General features: G+C 36.1%; 1 non-coding gene across 1 annotated transcript; it reads left to right on the forward strand.

Annotated features, from left to right (window-relative positions):
• Positions 1 to 14935: 14935 nt before the first annotated feature.
• On the forward strand, positions 14936 to 15042 carry LOC131279650 (U6 spliceosomal RNA). The gene has a single exon (XR_009187043.1). It is a non-coding gene; the product is annotated as a U6 spliceosomal RNA (small nuclear RNA).
• Positions 15043 to 23292: the final 8250 nt, after the last annotated feature.

Here is a 23292-nt window from a genome sequence, read left to right on the forward strand (position 1 = left end):
TCACAGAATATTAAAAAACTCTCCTTACAAGTCTAATGTAAGATTTTGACAGATGATGTTTGTCACCTGAGTGACAGCTTTGAAAATTACAGGATCCTTTTTGAGGTAGCAGTGTCTACTGTCTTTAATTGTATTAACATGTGACAGGCTGTCTTCTGGATGAACAATACCTTTTAATTTCACGTTGCATTAAAATGTAATGTTTGGAAGCTATTTTTAGCAACAATTAAGAAGCCATATTTAAATTTTAAAATACTTAAGATGTTTTCAATGAACATAAATCGACTGAGGTGACAATTAACAAGCTTCCTTATACACCACATGGACAGACAATGACAACCATGTTTCAACTCACTCACTTGCTCAGCGGTTGCCAGAAATCTTTTCACATCAATTGTAAGCCACAACCTCATTTCAGAAATGTGGACAAAACACATATCTTCCAATGGAGGACTTTCTGAAATAGAGTGCACATGAAATTTATATTATTTTACAAAAGTTGTTATTATACTAAATTCATATTATTTTAAGGCATGCTTTCTCACTTTAGGGCAATTTATTAGGAGTATTTCCCCATATCATTAACTACCCCTTTCAAGTATTATTTTTAATAGAATAATATTCATTATATGGTCATTTCATGCTTTTAAAATTTCCTTATTTTGATTATATTAGTTGTTTATAATTTTAGGCTACTACAAATAGCAGTGAGATATAACTAAATCTTTGTGAATATCCATGATCATTTCCTCAGGATAAATTCTTAGAAGCAGAGATTTTGGGGTAAATAATATGTATATTATTGGGGTAAATAATATGCATCAGAACTAACTGCTTTCCCCAAAAGCCCTACTTATTTGTCCTCCAATCCCCAGCATGTGACACACCACTTCCTGTCTCTGGGTGATGCTGCCTTTGGTCGTGGTGAAGCTTCCTGATGCCATTGGTTGTTCGTGGTGATTTGGTGGTGAGATTGCCACATGCTCTGGAAGTGCGGGCTGACCACCCCAGAATCTCCTCAGGTTACTTCTTGCATTACTACTGCTGCTTCTTCAGGAAGAGGTTTTGAAACCTAAACAAAATTCTGTTTCCTCAATCTGGTCCCAACTAGAGTCCCAACTAGAAGCAGAATGTCTTCAAAATTTATGGCATTTAGATAGCATTGAGGGAATTGGAGGTTTGCAAAGAGGGATTCGTTTCAACAAACAAGTTTGTTTGCTGGCTTGTTTTATCACAGTGTATGCATATAAGAAGGGACATATTCACAGTGGTATGATTAAAAAGAATAGATGGATAGACAGATAAAGCAGATACAACCCCCAGATATTGGTTCCTTTGAGGGCTAAAGAGACCCATGGGAGTTATGGTCATGGCCGATGGGGTTAACTACCAGGGCAGATGGCCCCTCTTTGGAAATGGTGTTTATGTGTGATGAATCTGGACTCAGATGGGATCTCCCTTCATAAGACTTTCATGCTAATGTGCTGGAGGTGCAGTTAATGTTGGGGTTTAAGATATATTTAGGGGATTTGAATCTCTGGACTGACAATGTGATAGCCAGATCCTGAGCCTCAACAGACTCCAGCACCTACAATCTGATTTATTGGACTTACCACACTCAGCTAAGATGGAGGTGAAGAAGGACAACCACCACACCATGGAGCCTAGAGTGATTACAACTGAAAATGGGAGGATTGCATCCAGCATCCAGGTGGAATCTGAGCCTCCTCTTGACATAAAGGTGCAATGGACACAACCAATCCAGTGTCCACATAGAAGAGGTGGCATTGGATTGGGAAAAGTGGACATAATGGACAAAGGGTATGGGGAAAGGCAGGAAGAGATGAGAGGTGGAGGCGTCTTCGGGACATGGAGCTGCCCTGGATGGTGCTTCAGAGGTAATCACCGGACATTGTAAATCCTCACAGGGCCTACATGATGGAATAGAGGAGAGTATGGGCCATGATGTGAACCAATGTATATGAGGTGCAGAGGTGCCCAAAGATGTACTTACCAAATCCAATGGATGTGTCATGATGATGGGAACGAGTGTTGTTGGGGGGGGGGGGAGAGGGGGGGTGGGGGGGTGGGGTTGAATGGGACCTCACATATATATTTTTAATGTAATATTATTACAAAGTCAATAAAAAATAAAAAAATTAAAAAAAAAAAAAAAAAAAAAGAATAGATGGAGATGTAAAAACTCTGGATTTATCCTTTTTTAATGCATCCCTTCCAACCCCATTTAGCCTTTGTAACTTCATTGTCCATGTCAGTGCTTAATAACCACCAGGATCTTATATGGAATGAAAAGTGATCCTGAAAAGTGAATAAGCCTCTCTGCACAAGGGCCAGTGAAGGATACCAGGCACACATTGCCGCATGTCCCCTGTGGCAGCTTCTTCCACAAAGCTGAAGCTGGGTGATGAGGACTTCCTGCTGCTTTTTTACCTGTTAGATAAGACAGAACGTATAAACCAGTTCCCAGAGATGCTGCTTTTATCTTGCCCTCACATGTCAGTTTTATAAAACTACAAATTGAGCCTTGCCTATGAAGTGAGAGATTGAATCCTGTGAACAGCACTACAGTTTCTGGCTGGTTCTTAAAGGAAAATCACTAGCAACACAACCACCAATAAAACCTCAAGTTTCTTTTTTCCTCTTGTGCGTTCCAGAAAGGTTTTCCTTATTTGGTAGAAATTACATTAGAACACAGTATTCGCCACATTCTCTTGGCCACACAACTTTATTAAGTAGCATTGGGCTCTAGATGGCATGACCACAGCTGCTTCCACTTGCTTCTGTGAGTCTGCACCAGCGGTCCTCATGGGAGGATATGAGAATCTGCTGCAGAGCTTTGTAAGAGCATCAGTTGTCTGGTTCTAGCCCCCAGAGATTCTATTTAATTGCTATAAGCAAAAGTAGTAGTGCTTAAAATTCAGTTATAAGAATAAAAAGGACCTAACAGGGAAACAGTGCAAGACCACTGGAAACTAACTAGATATTAAATAAAACACATCCCCTAACCCAACCACACAGCATGCCACATTTATGGAAATGTAAGCAATTCAACTTCATGCCTTTATACCTTCTCCTTTTCTTCCTCCACTTCCTCCTCCTCCCCCTCCTTCCAGTTTTCATCTAATTGTCACCCATTAGCTCCAGCTATGCTTCCTCTTGGAAGCTTCCTTGTGTCTCCAAAGTGGTCAGGTGACCCTGTTCAGCTCTTGCCATGCAGCTATTAGTCTTTTTTCACTATGTGTGTGCACATGTGTGGATGTGTGTGGATGTGTTTAAATCCTCCTCATTCTAAACAGGGTCTGAGATCACAATGTATTTAATTATTAGTTTACATTTTTGTTTCTTTTACTAGACTTCGAGCTCCTGGCTGACGAGGTCCTTGGATTATTCATCTTGCATTCCCAGTCCCCAATACAGTAAACTCTCAAAAAATGCTTGTTAAATGAATTCAGAAAGAAACTAATGACTGCTTTCATTTGTTTTTCAGCTAATGTGTAGATTGGCATCTTTTTTGTTTTCTTTTGAGGCTTCCTGAGCACATTAATTTCAAAAAGAAAAAGAAAAAGAATTATGTAGCTTCAGGATTCTAATTTCAGATGCCTAACATGTTGCAATGTGCTCTAACATTCATTTAACTCAATCAATCAGAAAGAGGAAAGAAGATTATATACACTTGAATCAAGACATGTTAATATTTATAGGAAGATAAACTTTTTCCCAAACTGATGGATGTAGGATGACCAAATACCTGAAAGTAACTTGTTTCTCTCCCTGTTGCTAGGATACAAAGAAAAGAATTGTATGTAAATCAGAAGGTAATGAAATGCAACACTCTCTTTGGGCCAAATTCCACTTTTGGTGGTCAAGAATATCCTGTTGAAGCAAACCAGCTTCAACCAGTTGGCCGGACCTACGCAGAAGCAGCCCCTTGCTGTCCTCACTTCAACTTGCTTAATTAACATAGTAAAATTCCCACCCAGGGGTGGAATTATCCACCTCTTTCTTGATCATGCAATGTATGTGCAAGCGTGATTTCCTGAACATGCTAATCATACAATTATATAACCAGCTATGTGTGTTCATCCATATGTATAAAAACGAATGCATAATCAAAGCAAATGCTAAGTAGTAACTTGGTTATTTAAGCAAGAGTGAATCTGCAGCACAGGGAGTCAGGTCTGAGTCACTTTGGACTGGCCTTGGCTCCTGACCTCTGCAGACATAATAAATGTGAGTTTGCCTAAATCTTGTGTTGAAGTTTTCTTCATGCCATTTCTGGTTATTCATAAAGGCCTTGTTTTGAGGCCTAACAAAACTACCATCCTTTTATATGAAGTTTACACAGGACTCAGGCACACACCACCAGCCCTTCTCCTAACTTAGAAGGTGAAATTAATCATCACACTTAAAATCTTTAAATAAAAATTTAGTAGCTCTATGGGAGAGAGAAACAGTTTTCTTCCTCAGGTAGTTGTGAGAATACCTAATTCCCAGGCTATTATTTGACAGATATCTCTTGGAATGAATTGTTGAGAGACCTGACATGATTTGACAGCACTTTGATAGGACACTATCTCAAATAGGACTTCCCTCAGGAAAATGGCTTCAGAGTCTCCTTAACAAATTCCAAGTCAGAGCAATTTGAGGCAGCCATGGCATTCTCTTTCAGCCTCCAAAGACCACCCGGGTTCTCCAACAGTTCTCTGTAGACATACTATACAATGATTATCTTCAAATGTTAAAAAGCGAAGGAGACAAATTTACAGTACTAAATTTAAAAAAGATTTTCATAAGCGTTCTGCATGGAAGCATCTGATTATTTGGATCCAGATTCAAGCTCTTCCATTTTACTGAAGTGGAGCAATATACTTGACATCTTTAAGCCCATGTTGCTTCATTTGAAAAACGGGGATGAAAACAATACCTACCTCTGTAGAAGTTCACAGTATGTTGCATGGCCCATAATTAGGTCTCAATCAGGTTAATTATCATTATTCCAAAGGAGACTTCTTCACCTTGTGGTGATTGGGAATAACAAGCTCTGTAATCACCTGAAGAATTGTTTACATGTAGACCCATCACCACTTAGGCACAAAACAGAGTGTGTCTATGCATCTACATTCCACAAGAGTCCTAGGTAATCTTGAAGACAGAAAAACAAATGTGCATTGAAATTCTTTCCATCTCACCATTACCAGTTTTATTATACATATCTGTAGCATTTGTGCTATTGTTGTTTTATTACCAAAGTAAAATATGCTCATATGGAAACTTGGAAGCCCCAAAGAAGCTTGAGTATGCATATAGACAATCAATAGTAATTTCATGATCCAGATATAAACACAGATACCATGAAGGTATTTATCATTCCTGTCTTTTATGTATGCATAAAATGTGTGCAAATAACATGTAATTAGGATTATGTTGACCCTATTTTTATTTTTCATTGACTTTTACTTTGGAAGATTTTTCAATATCTTTAATATCCTTCCAAAACTCTGACTAAGCCAGAAATTGTCTAATTTCTTATTGTTTGACATTTAGGTTGTTACTATTTTAATCTATTGCAAATTCTTTCCCTCTGAATGTATTTTAACCACCATCTTCATAAAATAAATGGAACTGATGGTTCCTGGAGAAGTTTAAGACTTTCATAAAAACAGGCAAATTTATTTCTATAAGCATTTTTAACAATTTATATTCTCCACAATAGGTATGAGAATGTCTATTTTTTTTCCTGATTTCTGCTAGGAATTAATATTAACATGTAAACTTTTTGTCTTTCTGACTTCACATTAAAATGGCAAAACTTTATTTTCTATTTCAATTGCCATTCTTTCAGACCTATTTTATTCATGCAAAAATTTTTTGCTTGAAATATTTATACATGCCTATCTTATGCAAAATTTAATGCCAGTAAAATACTTCATTTATTTAAAAATATTTATTGAGAACTTACTTATTCAACATTTGTATTTTTCTTTTTGTGATTTCCAATTTTTGTTGTTCAACTTTCTATTAAAAAATTTGCTTTCTTCTGCATTGTTTTTAAAAATTCCTACTATAGACTATCAACTCTTTGACCAACATATAACCTGCCATTATTTTTTCCAGTTTTGCTTGTCTTTTAATGATATTTATTTATAATTAGGTATTTTTATTTTACAAAGGAAATGCTTGTTTATGAAATTAACATAATTTAGAAAGCTAAATAACAAAAGCCAAAATTACCCTGAATTTCCGTATCTAGAACTGTTCACTGTAAATAATTTCGTGAACATGTTTTGCACATGTTTGCATATGCTTTTTGCATTAGTGAAATCATAATACACATATCATTTTTATATAATTTTTCCATTAAGTAGTATTTTATGTGATTGAATTGATTACTTAGTGGGAAATTTATGTTTTGAGATCAAAAACTTCCTATCTGAATGCAAGGGTAATCATTAATTTTTTTTAAGTATGTCAGTAAATTATATAGTTTTCTCTATAATATATACTCAAGATTTTGGGGGATATTTTACTTTTAATCTTCCTGAGCCAATTTTTAATTTTCTAATCACTGTCATAAAAGTAAATTGGTGGTGTATTTGATGCCTACCTATATAAATTGAATTCGTGAAGTTTTACCTCCTCTTCTCTGTTCTCTTCTCATTATTTGTTTATATTAGATATGTATATTCTCATTATTTGACCCTTTTTATTTATGTTAATCATTATTATCTCACTGCCTCTTTCAAGAATTAGTTATGGCATTTGAAGGACTATTTGTAACTTTATTTCAAATATTTACTACATTGTGTACCTAAGTACTGAGATTCTTTTTATTCATGACTTCCCTATTCTTGCAAACTTATTTGGAATCATGATAACTTCTTTATGAAGGGTACAGTTGTGTATCCAATTTTATATGTCTCTTGTTTTCACATAAAAATTACAATTTTGTTAGATAGAGGGGGCTTTCTGGCCAAAAACATTTTCCCTCTCAAAATTCCATATACATCATTTGAGCCTCTCCTCATTTTTAGTGTTGTGAATTGACTGAGAATAGCCAGGTATTTCTAGCATAGTCTGGTATTTTTTCTTTGCAATAGAACTTTTTGGGGGGTTTTGGTTTGTTTTTTCTTTTTTTTTCCCACCGGGGAGAGTAGGGGTCTAAATCCTCTGAATGCTCATAAGCTTCTTTTTTCCCATAAAATAAGAATTTTATTATTATTATATTTCCAGAATATAGGTACATATCTAGACCTTGTTTCTTTCATTTTCCTGGACATACTATAAGTCACTTTGATTTTACAGATTTTACCTTCACATCTGGCAAATTTTCTTCTAACATATCTTAGATTATTTTATTGTTTTCTTTTTGTTCTTGTCTCTTCTTTATGACTTCTAATGTCAGAACTCTTATTGCCCTTTGCTGTATATATCACTTTTTTTCTGATTTTCTTTACCTCTTTGGTCTATCTGAATTTGGGAAACTTCTCAAACTTGTATTTCATATGATCTTTGAAGTTTTTGAATTTTTCTCTTTATTGCTTTGTGTATATTGTTTAAAATTATATTATTCACTTCTTATCTTCCTAAATCCAGCCATTTCCCTTTTCATTTCTTTGTCATTGCTATGAACTTGTTTTCATATTCTTTAATTAAGTTAATATTATATTTAGTTTCATAGCTTTATTGATTGCATAGAACAAAATCTATCATTTTAGTTTTGTCTTGCTAGACTTTTTTGTAAATCTTTTCCAAAACTTTTATACAAACTGTAGCTGGCTTTCTCTTCCATTACAGCAAAATTTTTGAGAGATAACATTCGATTACATGCTATATATTTCTTTTGCTCATGATTGCCATGTTATAGGAATTTGGGAAAGGGGATTATGATTGAGTTTCTTAGTATAAAGTAAAATATTGAGCACCTTCAGGAAAATCATGGTGTGTTCATGTGTAGATAGATCAATAACAGAACTTGGTTACTTTGTGCTTTCTCCTCTGGGTGTGAAGAAGTTGCAGTCCTTGTGGCAGTTTTCACTACTTGTCTCCATGGTCCCAGGCTCAACTAAGGGTTCACCTTGGGGGCTAAACTTCAGGTATCTACATACATTGTGTTGATGTAACAGTTCTTGCCTCTGAGCTGGCCAATATAGATGCCTTGGAATAGTAAAGAACTCTTCAGTGAAAGTGTTTCAACAGCCCTTATTCTGCAAATTAGGAGATGTTAATGTGTTTTTCCTAGATTTCCTCTACATAAATCTGTGACATCAGCCACCATTCTTTATTTTAGAAATAAACTCCCAATATAATTTTTTATCCTTTTCTTTAATAAAGAACGTAGAATAGTGAAAACCTGGTTCCAGAATTCATCTTGAAAACGGATATGTATTCCTTTATAACACCATGGGGGTACAAAGTTAAACTATGAAGTGTCAGGGTGTAGTGTCACGCTGCAGGCAGAAATATTTTGGCTGAGACAAGGGGAGAATTTAAGCCAGTCCTTGTAGAAGATCCTAAATATAAATCCTTGAACATGATGGCCCTCTGTTCTCATAGAACTAGAGTCTCATGGGAAATATAGATTAAATAATAAATTTTAGAGCCTATATAAATGATAAGGAACAAGAAATTACAGTGCCATGGAAGCATAAAAAAAGTGAAATGTAGACCAGATTTGTAATGACAGAAGCAATGAAACAGAGAACATCAGAGGTGATGAGTAGAGGGTAGTCAAAATGAGCAGGGTAAGAGTGTGGGGAAGGATGTGGCTTGCAAGATCTTACCTCAGTGTGCAGAAATTCTTCTTTATGATAATCCTTCCTTGATCTAGAAAGTTTGGACATGATGAAGACTGTAGCACTCAGATGCTTGGATCATTCCATCTCAAGAGAAAACATATTGTTTTTTTTATATTTTTATTATATATTTTCTAGAATTTCAATTAGATTTATTTTTATATAATCCAGTTCACTGCCAAAATTGTAAACTGTGTTATATAATTTCTTAGACATGATAATCATACTTATTTTAAGATTCATCAGAATCTTCTGTGTATACGTTTCAATTGTCTTTTATTTTATTTTCGTTTTTAGCCAATTGAGCTGGCATACCAGGGAATTTTCCAATAAATGCTGTACACAGAAAAGAATTGTAGAGATAATTTAAGGCTCTGGGTGATGGCAACTTTATCTAGCATTTATTTTGCTTCTGACAGACTATTGGCTAGTGGCAGATAATCTCAATCTAGTCTGGGATTGATCTGATTCAGAGCTGTTTCATTCCTGGTAAGAACTAGTCTATTTCTAGTTTAGCTGTACTCCTATGGTATAGCCATCTGTGTACCCCAGCTGAAAGCCTATACTGTTTTTCATAAGCTTTCCTATGAAAGCCTAGTCAAAACTCTAACTTTTGCCTTCCCTGCTCAAGACAATCAAAACCCCTGATCAGCTTCTTAGTCTCTAGATTGCTACCCATGAATTGGAAAATATTGTGAAGGGAGCATAGGTGAATGTCAGGTTCTACTTAATGTATTTCCCTTCTCTGTAGAATCTTGGTCTTTCAAGATCTCATTTCACTGATAGCCTTTCAGTGGCTTCAAGCAAGTATATTTTAAAATATCCTATCCAACTTTTATAGTTGTTCTCAGTAGTAGGGTTGTGAAGCAAAGGAGTCTGTTATTGTTGGAAGGAGATCATAATCTCCCTGTTAAAGTTTTGTTTTTTTTCATTAAGAATGGCTCAGTCCATTAAATATTAACCTAAAGCCCTTTTCTACAGGGCACTATATAGTAGAAATCTGGGATCTTCTTATTCCCTTTGTTCATATTTCTGATTTGAATTCTGCTGCATTCATGTTCCCATGTCTCTGGTTGGCACTGTGAAATTTAAGGTCAAAGAGCCAATGGATAAAGAAACCCTTGACTTACATTTGTTCTGGTCATTTGGGCCAACAATGAGAGGGACTTGTTATAGAGTCACACTACTGCTTTCTATGCTACATGAAATGAAGTCTCCACCTTTCAAGCTATGAAATCTTCAAGAAGAATTGAAATTATCAGAAAATAGAAAGAAGTTTCAGATGAATATGTGCATTTCCATTACATAATTTACATTTGGTTAAGTCCATTCACTGTAGTTTCTGCAGCACCTCATACAGCGCTATCACAGAAGAGTCTTATAAATAAACAGATTTTGAGTGAGTAAATATAATGGAGTGTGACAACCTATTGCCACAGTCATATTGAGTTAAGTTACTTTATCCATCAAGTATTCATCTAGTAGTTTGCATAATGATAGATAATCTTAGAGTGGAAGAATGTGTATCACTTGAATAACTTTTCATTTAGGCACACTATCAAAATAGGAATGCCTGTGAAACACAATTTGGCATATTCAAGCAGGGGCTGTATGTGAAATTTTGCTAAATATTAAAATACTAATCATATCCTAGTGTAGCATTAATTCTTATATCCAATGCCACAGGTAACATTTCCCTTGTATTCAGAATTCCTCTTCATCAATGTGGTGCAATGTGAGCTTACTAGACAGCAAGTCACATGAGCTGGTTTTGAATCTCTCTTACAGGTGTGTCACCAGAGAACCTTACTTCTCTCAGTCTGTTTTGTCATTTCCACTCTGGACATTATAAACCAGCAGGACTGATGTAAGCATTTTTTAGGATGAGAATGTAATTGTCCTTTATCTAGAGCATATAATATCAGAGGCAATCATTGTATGATAGTTTCCTTTCTTCATGTAAGTAAAAGGATGGTTTAGACCTTATTTTTCTTAGTGTGGCTTGAACAAATTGATCTACTTTAGCCTATATAGGATTAAAGCTCTATAAAAGTAAATAGGGAAGGACGGCTTTTATTTATATTTACAATGGAGAAAAGCATACATTATGCAGTTAAGTACCCAAAAATGTGCTTGCCCCATTTACAAAGCATTTTATGACTCCCAATTCTGCCTCGCAGACTCTTGATATAGACTATACTCTTATTTGTATCTTAAATTCTATGATATTATCAGCTGCCCAATCCAGCTTACATGGGACAGACTTTCATTTTGGGGAAATGGTTGTATGTGTGGCTAACGAGCTTTAACGTTTGTCATGGAACTTTCTCCACTAAGGAGCCACTTTGTCTCTCTGAGCGCTCCTGCGGCAGGACAGGAATGTGCTCTATAACTTGTGGAGGGGAAGGAGCATGGACTCAGCTCCAGCCATTTGGTTTTAAGTATAAACCTAACCCTTTGGACAATGCTCCTCATGGTAGGTGAAACTTTATGACAATGATGATTATGCATACAATGCACTTTTATTACAGAAAAAATTTGCCCATATTCAACATTTTAAAATGTGTCTATGATAACGTAGCTGGGAAAAGATAGGTGATCCCAGGCTGCAACTCAGGTCTGTTTGATTCTAAGTCCATATCACATTTAACCCTTATACTCCACTGCCTCAGAATCGCTTTTTGGCGTTTTTGCTTTTCTGACAAGCCAATGTGTATGCTACAACTCTTACTGTGGAAGTTTTCTTCAGGAGAAAGCTATATAAAACTGCTATAGCCAGCTAGGGGCTTAAGCATCAAATTATATTCCAGATTCAAAAAGTATATTAGGTTTAACCATTGCCTGGACTATTTTTTTCCCCATCTGTACTTAGGGTAACATATTAGCTGAATATTCTAACTTGTTTGCAAATGTAGTCACCCAGCAGTAATATCAGCCATGCAAGTGAAAAATAACTTTGTTTTTAAATGCTGCCATGTCTCTAACGACTTACTTTCAAATAAGCACTATTATGTTCAAGGGCTTCTCTAGAGGGATTCCAGCATTCCATATTTGTGAAACCAAACTTGAAGTCTCCAGTGGTAATAAGAATAGAGTATGGTGATTATAATTAGTTTTGACTTATTCAGCTGCAGAGGCACCCAATTTATGAAGGTTTCCTCATAGAAAAGAACAAACTGTGATGTTTCTTGTAAGGTCATTTGGATTCAACTTAGTTTAACCAGTGTCACTTCAAGCCTAACTGCCCCTTTTCCAACAGATGCACAAGCTAATAAGCAGAGACAAACTATGTAAGTCTTTGCAACAACTCTTGGGAGCTACTTCACTTCTAGCAAATGTGAATTTCGCAAACATCAAGTGAAAGGATTGTGTCTCAATGGACTATGCTGTGAAAAGTGGATATACATACCATTTTATTTTAAGTATCAGACTAGAAATTTTACTTTATTTGAACTTTACTTAAAACCCTAGAGAGGGAGCCCTTTTGAATTCTTTAGTTAAAAAGACTGAGAGAATTTTGCGGACACTATAAAGAAAGGAATTGCTATTTGATTGCTAGTGTAAATAATGTGACATCTTCTGAAGCTTGGCATATGCAAAAAGGAAGCATTAGAATAGGAAATAAGAGAGAGTAGAATATACTTTATTCACATGTATTCACCTATATTCAGGAAGATAAAATGGGAGAAGTGCAGGGAAGTTTCTCTAGTGACCCTAACACTGTGCAACAGGCCACTTTTCTGTTTGTGTGAAAACAGATGTACCATAAATACATTTGAATGCAAAAACTGCCGACTTTCTGACCCCATGTAAGGAAACCACAGTGAGGAATGTTGTCAAGTCATAATAGTAAAAAAAAAAAAGATTCTTTAAGACAAAAATTAATTTGAGTATAAATACTTATTGTGGCAGTTTGATATTGTTTAGGAATTCCAAAAATAGATATTGAATTACATCTGTAAACTGACCTGTCCCTCCAGGCAAATTAAATTGTACTGGATTCAGAGGTTTCACTTTTACTTTTTTAAGTAATCATTTAAGCTTGATTGGGCCACATCAGTAGGACATTGCATTCCCACCCCTTTGGTGGGCAGGGACTCAGAGAAAATGGCAAGGCACAGGTTAGTGGAAGATTTGATCCTGGAGCCTGGGAAGTAAACACATAGAGAAGCAGATATATGAGGAAGGAGAGAAGGCTCAAATGGAGACAGCAGAGGCCACAGGAAGAGAGACAAGCTGTTTGCCTGACAGTCTACAGCTGGCCTTGTGGAGAGAACAGGGAAGCTGAGCCCAGAGAGAAATGAGCCCCTGGAAGAGAGAAACCCAGGAAATGAACCCTTGGTATATGTCGGCAGTCATCTTGCTCCAACACGTGGCAACAGACTTTGATGAGGTAAATAACTTATGCTTTATATCCTGCTAACTGTGAACTTCTACCCTAAATAAATACCCTTTGTAAAAGCCAACAGATTTCTAGTATTTTGCATCAATACCCCTTTGGCTGACTAATACACCTTCAGAAAATAAAAAACAAGCCTGGAAAATTGGTGACTACAAGAGTGTTAGACATGAACAATTTCAGAACTATGTGCTAAAAAGGTCCCTGGGAATTGAGTAATCCTACTTTATTGGAATATAAATCATTGTGTTTTCTGTTGAAATAAAAAGGTATTTTAATTAATGCTATTTGTCATCATTGGAAGCATTTATAATTCCATGATCTCTGTGAGAGGTCTCCCTGTAAATTATTATCATTATTTTTCACATTTTCTTGCATAATGTAAAGAAGCAGAAGGTTTCAGTGAGAAATTCCACCAGCTCTTACCCTTGTAGCTCGACATAGTTCTTCAACCTTGAATAGAATTTCTTATGGAAAAGTCACTGGACTGGCCTCTATCATGTAAATGTAAGGCTCACGGATATGTACTACCCTGGAGAAACAGTACGATTTGAATTTTTATGAACACAACCCCCTTGTTTCTATTCTCCTGGGCAGCAAAGATTGTAAAAGTGAGTAAATTTGCAGAGGGACAAAAGAGGAATAGAATGCAGGTTGGACTCATTTCTCTTCTGAGATTTAATATTATTATTATTCCCCTCTGGTGGTTGTTTCATCCCCAAATGGACAGAGGGAGCTAGGAAGACCACTGGGAGACTCCTCAAGAATTTTAAGCAAGAGATGGTGGTGCTCTGGACAGTGCTTTTAGCATCTCAGACAGTGTCACATAGTCAGATTCAGGATATATGGAAATACTTTTTCCTACACTCTCAAGAAGATTTACTAAGGAAATGAAGAACAAAAATGACAGAAAGAGAGGAGGTGGTGGGAAAGTGGCAAGGGAATTTTCAGGGAAAATCAATGGTTCTGTTTTGACCAGGTTAAATATTAAATATTAAATATTTATCTTAGTGAATATTTATCATATTTTCTGGCTTCTTAGCCCTTTGAACACTCTTCTTGTGCCTTTGTGTTCTTCTATTCTTGATGTTCCATCTCCGAAAGTAAACACCAGAAAATCCCCTTTCCCAGGCTCCAATGCAGCTAGGCCAGGCCTAGGATATAAAATCCGGCCATCGGATTCACCCATCAAGACTGTGATGTAGAACTCAGTTACCTGAGAAAGCAAGTAATGTGTGAAATCCATTTGTCTATATCTGTCTTGGAAAAAAATCAACCTCAGATTTTCTGGAGTGCAATGTCTATCGTCAGCATAATAAGGTGAAGTGCATGAATTCCATGGCAGTATGGTCTGAGTATTGTTTTAGGCTAAAATTCCTAAGGTTGACTTTCTACTCTTCTCAGAAAGTCTGTGAGGTACCTAAAATCCATTATTAAATCGCTTTCAGCTTTAACCTGCTAGGGTGAGTTCTATTGTTTGCAGCAAGAACAGACACTCACACACACTATATCTCTTTTTGGAATTCATAAATAATATCAAACTGCTACACTCCACTCTCTGAATTCCAAAAAAGAAATTACAATGTAAAAAAAAAAAAAAACATTAGATCAGTAACAATGTTATGTACAAAATCACATCACTATCAGTTTAAAGAAACGTAGTCTGTCTTAGGGCAAATTCCCTCTAGTTGTAGACCTCTGGAACTTACAAAACAATTTATCTGTGCTCGCTTCGGCAGCACATATACTAAAATTGGAACGATACAGAGAAGATTAGCATGGCCCCTGCGCAAGGATGACACGCAAATTCGTGAAGCGTTCCATATTTTTGGCAACATGGGTCAGCATGGGGGACATTATGATGAGCAAAGCAATAAATATAAAATAGGACAAATGATTGTGCTATTATGAAGCAAATACATTTTGTAAAATCATGGAATTAATTAGAATATCTGTCACCAGAAAATAGAATTAGGTTAAAGAATGGAACCCTGAAAATTGTGCAGAGGTGGTTAAAATTGTAATTATTTGAAAATGAAATGAAATGAGAACATATCATGCTGTTTGTGACTAGCAGAGCTATTTTCTGGGTTTGGCAGTAGTTGAAAGTGAAACCAAAAGACATTTATATTACCAGAAAGAAAGCAAAAAATTTAAGTTGGAACTGTATAACATAGTGAAATCTCACGTAAAATATGAATATGATGATATTGCACATAATACTATTTTTTATATATACCAGAAATGATAGAGAGGGAGACAGAATAGTAGCTATTTATGGTACGGAAAGCATAGAGAGCTTGAGAGGTGAATTGTGTTTTGTTGGTTGTTGTTTATAAGTATTGTTATTTTTTCTGGAATAAGGAAGATGTTCTAAGAATGATTGGAGTGATGAATGCACAACCGTGATTATACTGCCTACCATTCGTTGTACACTTGGATGGATCTATTCTTTCTTAATATTATCAATAAAATTGATTTTGTTAAAAGAAAAAAAAAAAAAAAAACAATTTATCTGCTTCCCATATACAAAGCGAAAGACATAGGATAAACTTTTGCATTACCAAAAGGAGAATTTTGGAGGGAAACATGAGTCATGTGTACCCTCCAGTTCTGAAAACCTGCAGGGCTTACTTCATTAGATTTCAAAATCTGAAAGTCATTTTCAAGATGATGGTTTCTTCTCACTGGGGCTTCGTGGGAGCCCACCCTTTCCACAGGCTTACCCAATTGCCATTTTCTTGGTTCCACCCTCATCAAGCATCAGGGTGGTGACCGAGCTCCAGACCTCACTCTCCAAGAATGTTAGGGTAATAGCCACACTTTACCCAATGTCTGGGATAGAGTTTCAACCCCCTTAGTACACTGAGGTAGAGACAACATTCTCCCTAATCTCTGTCATATAGGCCCAACCCTCTCAGAGCACTGATGTCCCTAATGTATGGGGGACACACCCACCTCTCTCAGACCTATGGGTGTTGACCTCATGCTCCTTGACCTATGGAGAATAGGCCCACCCTGCTCAGACCTATCGAGTATTGACCTCACTCTCCCCAGCCCTTGGGGAATGTGTTCCACTCACTCTGTAGCTAGGGGTGGGAAAACTCTCTCTGAACAGTGGACTGGAGCATCCACCTTCAACAACAGCCAAGGCAAACACCCTCTCTGTACACCGGGTCAGCTTCCTTTCTTGGCCCAAGGAGATGTCTTAATTCCAGACCTCAGCTTCCATGGTTTACTGCATTTTTCAATTCTGACTTACGAGTTCCAAGTTCAGTTAATTCTTCAAATAGGGCACTATCATCTGGGGACTTGATATCCAGAGGCTTGGGATTTCTGGAATCAGTTTTTGTTTGTTTTGTGTCCTACGATTCCGTTATCAGCTTATCTCTTTTCTCTAACATTTTCCTATAAGCTATAAGAAGACATCAGGCTGCATTTTCTACATCTAGTTTGGAAATCTCCTTGGCTAAATGTCCAAGTTCATAACTTCAAACTCTGCTTTCTATATTGCATTAGGAGTCAATCTTGCTAAGTTCTCTGCAACTTTAAAACATGGATCACCTTTCCTCCACTTTCCAATTACAGTTTCCTCATTTACTTCTAAGACCTCATCAAAAGTCTCTTTAGTGTCCATATTCCTACCAGCCCTGTCTTGAAAACAATCTAGGCCTTTTCTACATAGTATCTCATAATTCCTCCAAAAAATACCCCTTACCCATTTATAAAACCATTCCAACCTTTTAGTTATTGCAAAAGTACCACCCCACTCTCCTAGTACCAAATTCTGTGTTAGTCAGCCAAAGGGGTATTGATGCAAAGTACAAGAAATCTGTTGGTTTTTATAAAAGTGCATTTATTTGGGATAAAATCTTACAGTTACAAGGCCCTAAAGAATGCAACTCAAGGTTGATTTCTCATGCAAAGTCAGTTACCACATGTTGAAGCAAGATGGCTGGCCTGGTCTCTCCTTCCTTAGCTACTCAGCTGCTCTGTTCTCTTCCACTGAAAGCTATCAAGTGAACAATCAAGTGAATGGTTTATCTCTCTCCAGGTACCCAGGATTAAATTCTCTCCTCTATTGTGTCTATGGAGCTCTCTTTGTTCCCATTTATCTTCTTTGTTCTTGAGTGATTGTGTGTTTATATAGCCCAACAAAGGGTGAGGACTCAACCCTGCATACCCTAATGATGTGGTCAAATCAAAGCCCTAATTTTGATTTAATCAAGTAAAGGCAAAGCCTTTAAATTTAAATCACTCTAAGGGTATCATGCCCAGAGGAACAGACCAGTTTATAAATACAATCTGTATCTCTTTTTGGAATTCATATATAATATCAAGCTGCCACAATTACTATCTCCATTTAAATAAATATTAGGAAACTTTCTATAGGTATATTCATGACTGTGAGTGATATAATCAATTAAATCAGGCAGAATGCAAAATAATCTCTGGAATTTTTTTCTCATCATTATAATGTGTTTGTAATGGAATGTCACTCTCTCACTGTTACATGTAGACTCATGGTACAGAATCAGTACATTTTCTAAACTGTAATAAGATGATTAAGAGTGAGAAAGGGTGAAATAAGTTCATCTGAATTCAACATTATGATAAGCAAATTAGTAATTTAAGCTTGGTAGCTCTGTTAAAGCTAATATACTGCATAATATTATGAAACATAACTTGTAAACAATTTTGCCCTCTACTATATAAGGTGATCAGGTTTGTAATTAAAGTTAATCACTAGTTATACTGGAGAACAAGAAATCTTGTGATGGAGATGGTCTGTGAAAGGAATGCCAGTATCTAATCATTGGATGCTGAAATATATCTACCAGGGGATAGAGAAAGGTGACTTTAGAAGAAAAGGAAAATTAAGAAATTACATAAAATCAAGCCCCTAGAAGATAAAATATAAAATGAATTTTGTTTGTTTGCACAAGCAGAGATTTCAAACTGAAAAGTTATCAGAGTCACAATTGATAAAGAGTGGCAGTATTTCAAAATAGAGGAAATACAGAAAAGATTCATGCAAAAAAAAATTAATACTCATCAAAGTAACATGATGATAGGAGAAAGTTGGCCATAATCTAAGTATCTAAAAACAATCAAATAATTAATGAATTCTGTTATAGCCTGTTAGGGGTTAAATCATGTCCCCCACAAAAAGACATGTTTAATCCCCTTTCCTGTGGGTATGAACCCATTTATAATTAGAACTTTTGAACATGTTATTATTGTTAAGGTGTCACTAAAATGAAGGAGGGTGGCCTTTAATCCAATATGGCTAAAATCCTTATACACAGAAGAAAGTGGACACAGAGAGGTAGAACCCAGAAGTCAGAGAAAATCAATGCAGAGGACACAAGGAGACAGTACTCACCATGTGATGGAGGATTCCTAGGAAGTGAGAGTCCCAGAGAGAGCAGGTCCTGCCAATACCTTGATGTTGGGCTTCTTGCCTCCAGAATGCTGCCACAAAATTTCTTGTTGTTTAAGCCAACCCATGGTATGGTATTTGTCATAGCAGCCCAGGGAGACTAAGACACGGCCACATGTGGAAAATTATACAGCTATATAACAATGTTTATGGAGATTACAATAATATTAGAAAACATTTATATTTAAATATTAAATGAAAAACCATTTAGATACCATGTGGATACTATGGTCACAATTCTATGAGTAAACAATACATATTTTTTAAAGTTAGAAAGAAATGGGTTGGTTTATTTAGTTATTTTCTTTGAAAGTCAGGACTCAGCATATTTTCCCTGTAAATACGTGTATTGTATATTTATATTAAACATATTCTACTTGATTTATTCATTACAATATAATATATAATGGAGAATGAATTTTAAATATTCCACTTGACTCAGTGGGAAATGCCCTACATTATGGAATTCAATTGAGTACGTCTTTCCAGAGTGTCAGTTAGAGCTCTTCTGATATGAAAAAATAATTCATTTCAAAAAAGACACAATTTACTAAGAAAGAGTAATTCAGATCATTTGGATTATGAAAATTGAGCTAAGAACCCATGGTACATCTGAAAATTGTCTCAGATTATATATATACTGAATGTTTACTTGTAAGAAACAAAAAAGGGCAATCTAAAAGAATGTATATTCTATAGAAACTCACTCTGGGTATGTTTCTGATCAAAGTATTATGTTCATAGAGCAAGCATTGTACCTTATTTGTAGATGAAATCAAATATTAGAAAGTGAAACAATGTTATCTCAAGAAAGTCTATAAAGGTAATTGTTGAACCTTAATTGTATTTTTATAATACCTCTGGGCATATTTTCTAAGAATTGTTATAACTCAGTTATGCCTGTGGACCAAGTGATCAAAAAGAATATTTAACAGATGAACCTCTGATTGGTCATAAGTGAAAGCAGACCTTTGGGCTCTTTTTTTTCCTAAAAATAATATTTAAAAATGCATTAAATACATTAAATAACCAAAACTAAAAATCATATGAATTTCATGTGGTGGAAGAAGTTGGAATTTTTTCCCTTTAGTAAGTGATTAAGGGGCAGGGGAGAAATGGGCAGATGCGGTTACCTACAAATAGTTAAGCTGTCAGCTAGAATGAGTTGTCTTCCATGTCAGTGGGGCAAAAAACAAAGCTCTTAATGGTAAGTCCTTGCAGAAAACAAACACTTACCATTCCTTGGATATGGCAGTGCTCCTGATTCATGGTTCAGAAATGGAATATGGAGACTAAGACCCTGTCATGCTACATTAAAGGGGCCCAGGAGGAATCACAGAAAATTAACAATTTTAGCCTTTGGGGATGATTTTTCTTCAGTATACTATTATGGGGGAGTTCAGAAAGAAAATGTGCTTCCTTTGGAAGGATTTTTCCAGGATGAATGATAGCCTTGCTAGTTATTCTATGAAAGCTGCTTGCCCTTGTATATATAGCCCAATTCGAGTTCAGCCACTTACAGCCTATGAGACCTTAGACAAATTATATATCCTACCTGATTTTCTGTTTCCAGATTTTAAAGTAGTTACTAGGATCACTCTTTCATAGTGTTGTGGTGATAATTAAATTGTCATGTATAAAATATTTATGATAATACTTAGTTATTAGATATCCCTCTGCATTAGATCTAGATTGTTGTGTAACAAATCATCATACATTTAGTGGTTTAACACAAGACACATTTATTAACTCTCAGTTCTGTAGGTCAGAAGTGCAAACAGCCTCAGCTGGGTTCTCTGGGTAGGGCTCACAAAGCAGAAATCAAGGTTTGGCCACCTTCATTCTCAATGTCTTCTTTCAAGCTTGTTCCTGTTATTGGCAGAATTCAGTTCACTGTGGTTATAGGACTGAAATCCTAGCCCTTAGGGACAGTTTCACTTCTCGAGGACACTCTCTGGTTCTTGTGTGAGGCTTATCCTTACATTTGGCAGTGTTTTTAATTCTCTCTGGCTTTCCTTTTCTTTGTCCAGTCAGAGAAAACTCTGCTTTTTACTGGCCCATGTGATTAGATCAGACCCACCTTGATAATTTCCCTTTTGGTTAACTCAAAGTCAACCTTAATTACTCCTGCAAAATTCCTTTTGCCATGTAAAGTGGCATAATAACAGTGATGATTTCTCATCATAGTCACAGACCCAGGGGTTAAATTAGGAAATCTTAGAGGAGCAATTTAGAATTCTGCCTATATATGCTTAGTAAAGGTTGTTTTCTATGTCTTCTCTTGCTGCTCTTTCCAGGAGGAGAAGAATCCTTTGCTAGTTTTCCATGCACATGCTTCATCTTAATATTATTAATGAAAATACCACTGTTCATACAGTCCCTGCAAGATCTGAGAAATTTAGAGCTGGTATCCCAAAATCTAGACTGCAGGGACACCAGATGGCGCTACCAAATCAATTAGGGACATTCATAGAGTGATACCAAAAATTATGAAAAAGCCACAAAATTTTATGCCTGTGTATAGTCACCACAACTAAACCCACTGGTAAGTCCTCACTTAAGGGCTGAGAGCTAGTGAATGTATAAGTGTGGTCCGCATGGGCAACGTGTAAAATGCAATAAAGAGAAGGTATCAAAATAACATAGTCAATGCCTACAAACTTCACCCTTATTTCTATTCATAGATAGAATTCATGCTCAAGTAGCAACTGCTTTTGGAGAGAATTGTTAAAATATCAGTTGAAGTGTTAAGGATAGAACTCTAAATGGAAATTAGGGATCCTGGCTCTGGACTCACCCTTCCTCAAAATCAGATCAAAAATTAAAATGCTGTCTTTCTAACTATGAGAAGTCAACAAGGGGAGAGAGTCTCTCTTCCCTCTCCAGCTCTGGAATCCTAAATGTCTGAGGATGGACCCACTGACAGCCACCTTTCCTATCATTTGGAGGAGCCTGAAGCATATCAACACAGAGTTCAGAGTCCAAAGGTTGCTCCAATCCAAATTTATTACCATGTTTAAGGCCAACCCCATTGCTGTCCATCTAGTCAAGTGCTCAAGCTATTTTGGTTCATTCTCTATTACTCAAAAGAGTAAGATTTGTGGCAGATACAGGATCCAAAGTATCATCTAGCACAACTTCTTTTATTTAATGTTACATAAACTAAGAATCAGAAAGTCTATGTGAGTTGTCAAAAATTCTACAGGTAAATAGTCACAAAATCACACTAGTATTTAGGTCATTTGACACTCCCTTCCAAACGCAACCATTCCAGCTCTAACTTTCTAAAAATGTAAGCATCCGCAACCAGCTAGGTTTGTCTCCTGAGCACAGCCTCCCCTTATGGTCAAAGTAACCAATTAATTCTCTCTATTGGGGTGGGGGGAGGGAAAGACCGCTGAAATATGGTCCCAAGTACTTCCCATGTGGCTTCTCTATTCATTCTATTCATCTTCAAAAATAGTCCTGTGAAATTTTACAAATCAGAAACAAGTTTAAACAGATTAAATTGTTATCTAAGATCTCACAACTGGTAAGGTGGAAAAGGTACTTTTCAAACCTGGATTTCTCCAACTACTAAAGCCATTATTTTAAAGAAACTTCCACATTTGTTTCATAAAAATGAGTACCTCTCTGGAATGAAATTTTATTTCTCTATATATTTAGCTATTGAACACATGTAAACTTATGTATATATGTATACATACATCTTCCCTAAGCTTAATAGGTGAAAACTGTCTAAACAGATGAGTCTGTTCACTCAGTGACTAGAACCACTGCAGCAATCCCAGAATTATAGCATGATTGGCAGGAAACTTAATCAACCTTAACGCAACATAATTGGTTAAATTTCCATTTCTTTACTTGAGACCACATTACTATTCTGCAGTGGAACTCTAAGTCACTCAGGTTTCACCTTTTATTTGAAAACCAAAGAACCATGAATAGCTCAAATATGAATAACAACGCATATTAGGGAACTTCTTGCCGCATATCTTAGCATCACTTAAGAGCTAAGGTTGAGTAGAAAGCCCCAGCTATGAAGATATTAGAGATAAAAAGAGTGGAACCAGAGAACAGTGATGTTTGAGAATTCTGATTCCATTAAACCAGAATGGAAAAGGCATTTCCCTTACTATATTTTAATACAATACAGCAATGTTTCTTTGCCTGAAGTAATTTAATTATTTAACTCTTGCTTGCAGTGTGAATATTGGATTTGGTGAATTCCAAGAAGTGACAAAGATCAAATATGAGTTTTTTGAGATGTCTGTCTTACGCAGCGCTGCATCCCTAGAACAGTTCTTGGCACACAGTAGGTTCTCAATAAATATTTTCATTCATTGAATGAATGAAATGCAATAAGTTCAAATTCCAGAGAACCCTCCAGTTATACACACAAAATAATCTAAAATTTTAAACCTCCTTCCATTCATTCCCAAGTTGTTGCTCCTGCCTCTAAGACTCCATGTATCACTACAGAATAATTGGGGTCCTTGAGTTAGAAAAAACACATTACCATTCATTTAATCTTAACACTCTTAGATAGGGAGAGATCTTCATGTTCATCACCTATAATGTCTTTAACCTCCTCCCCAGTTTCAAGGGTTATGTATCACTCTTAGCAGAAATTGTAA

This window comes from Dasypus novemcinctus, chromosome 8 (genome assembly GCF_030445035.2).
Source record: "Dasypus novemcinctus isolate mDasNov1 chromosome 8, mDasNov1.1.hap2, whole genome shotgun sequence".
Taxonomy (NCBI): Eukaryota; Metazoa; Chordata; class Mammalia; order Cingulata; family Dasypodidae; genus Dasypus; species Dasypus novemcinctus.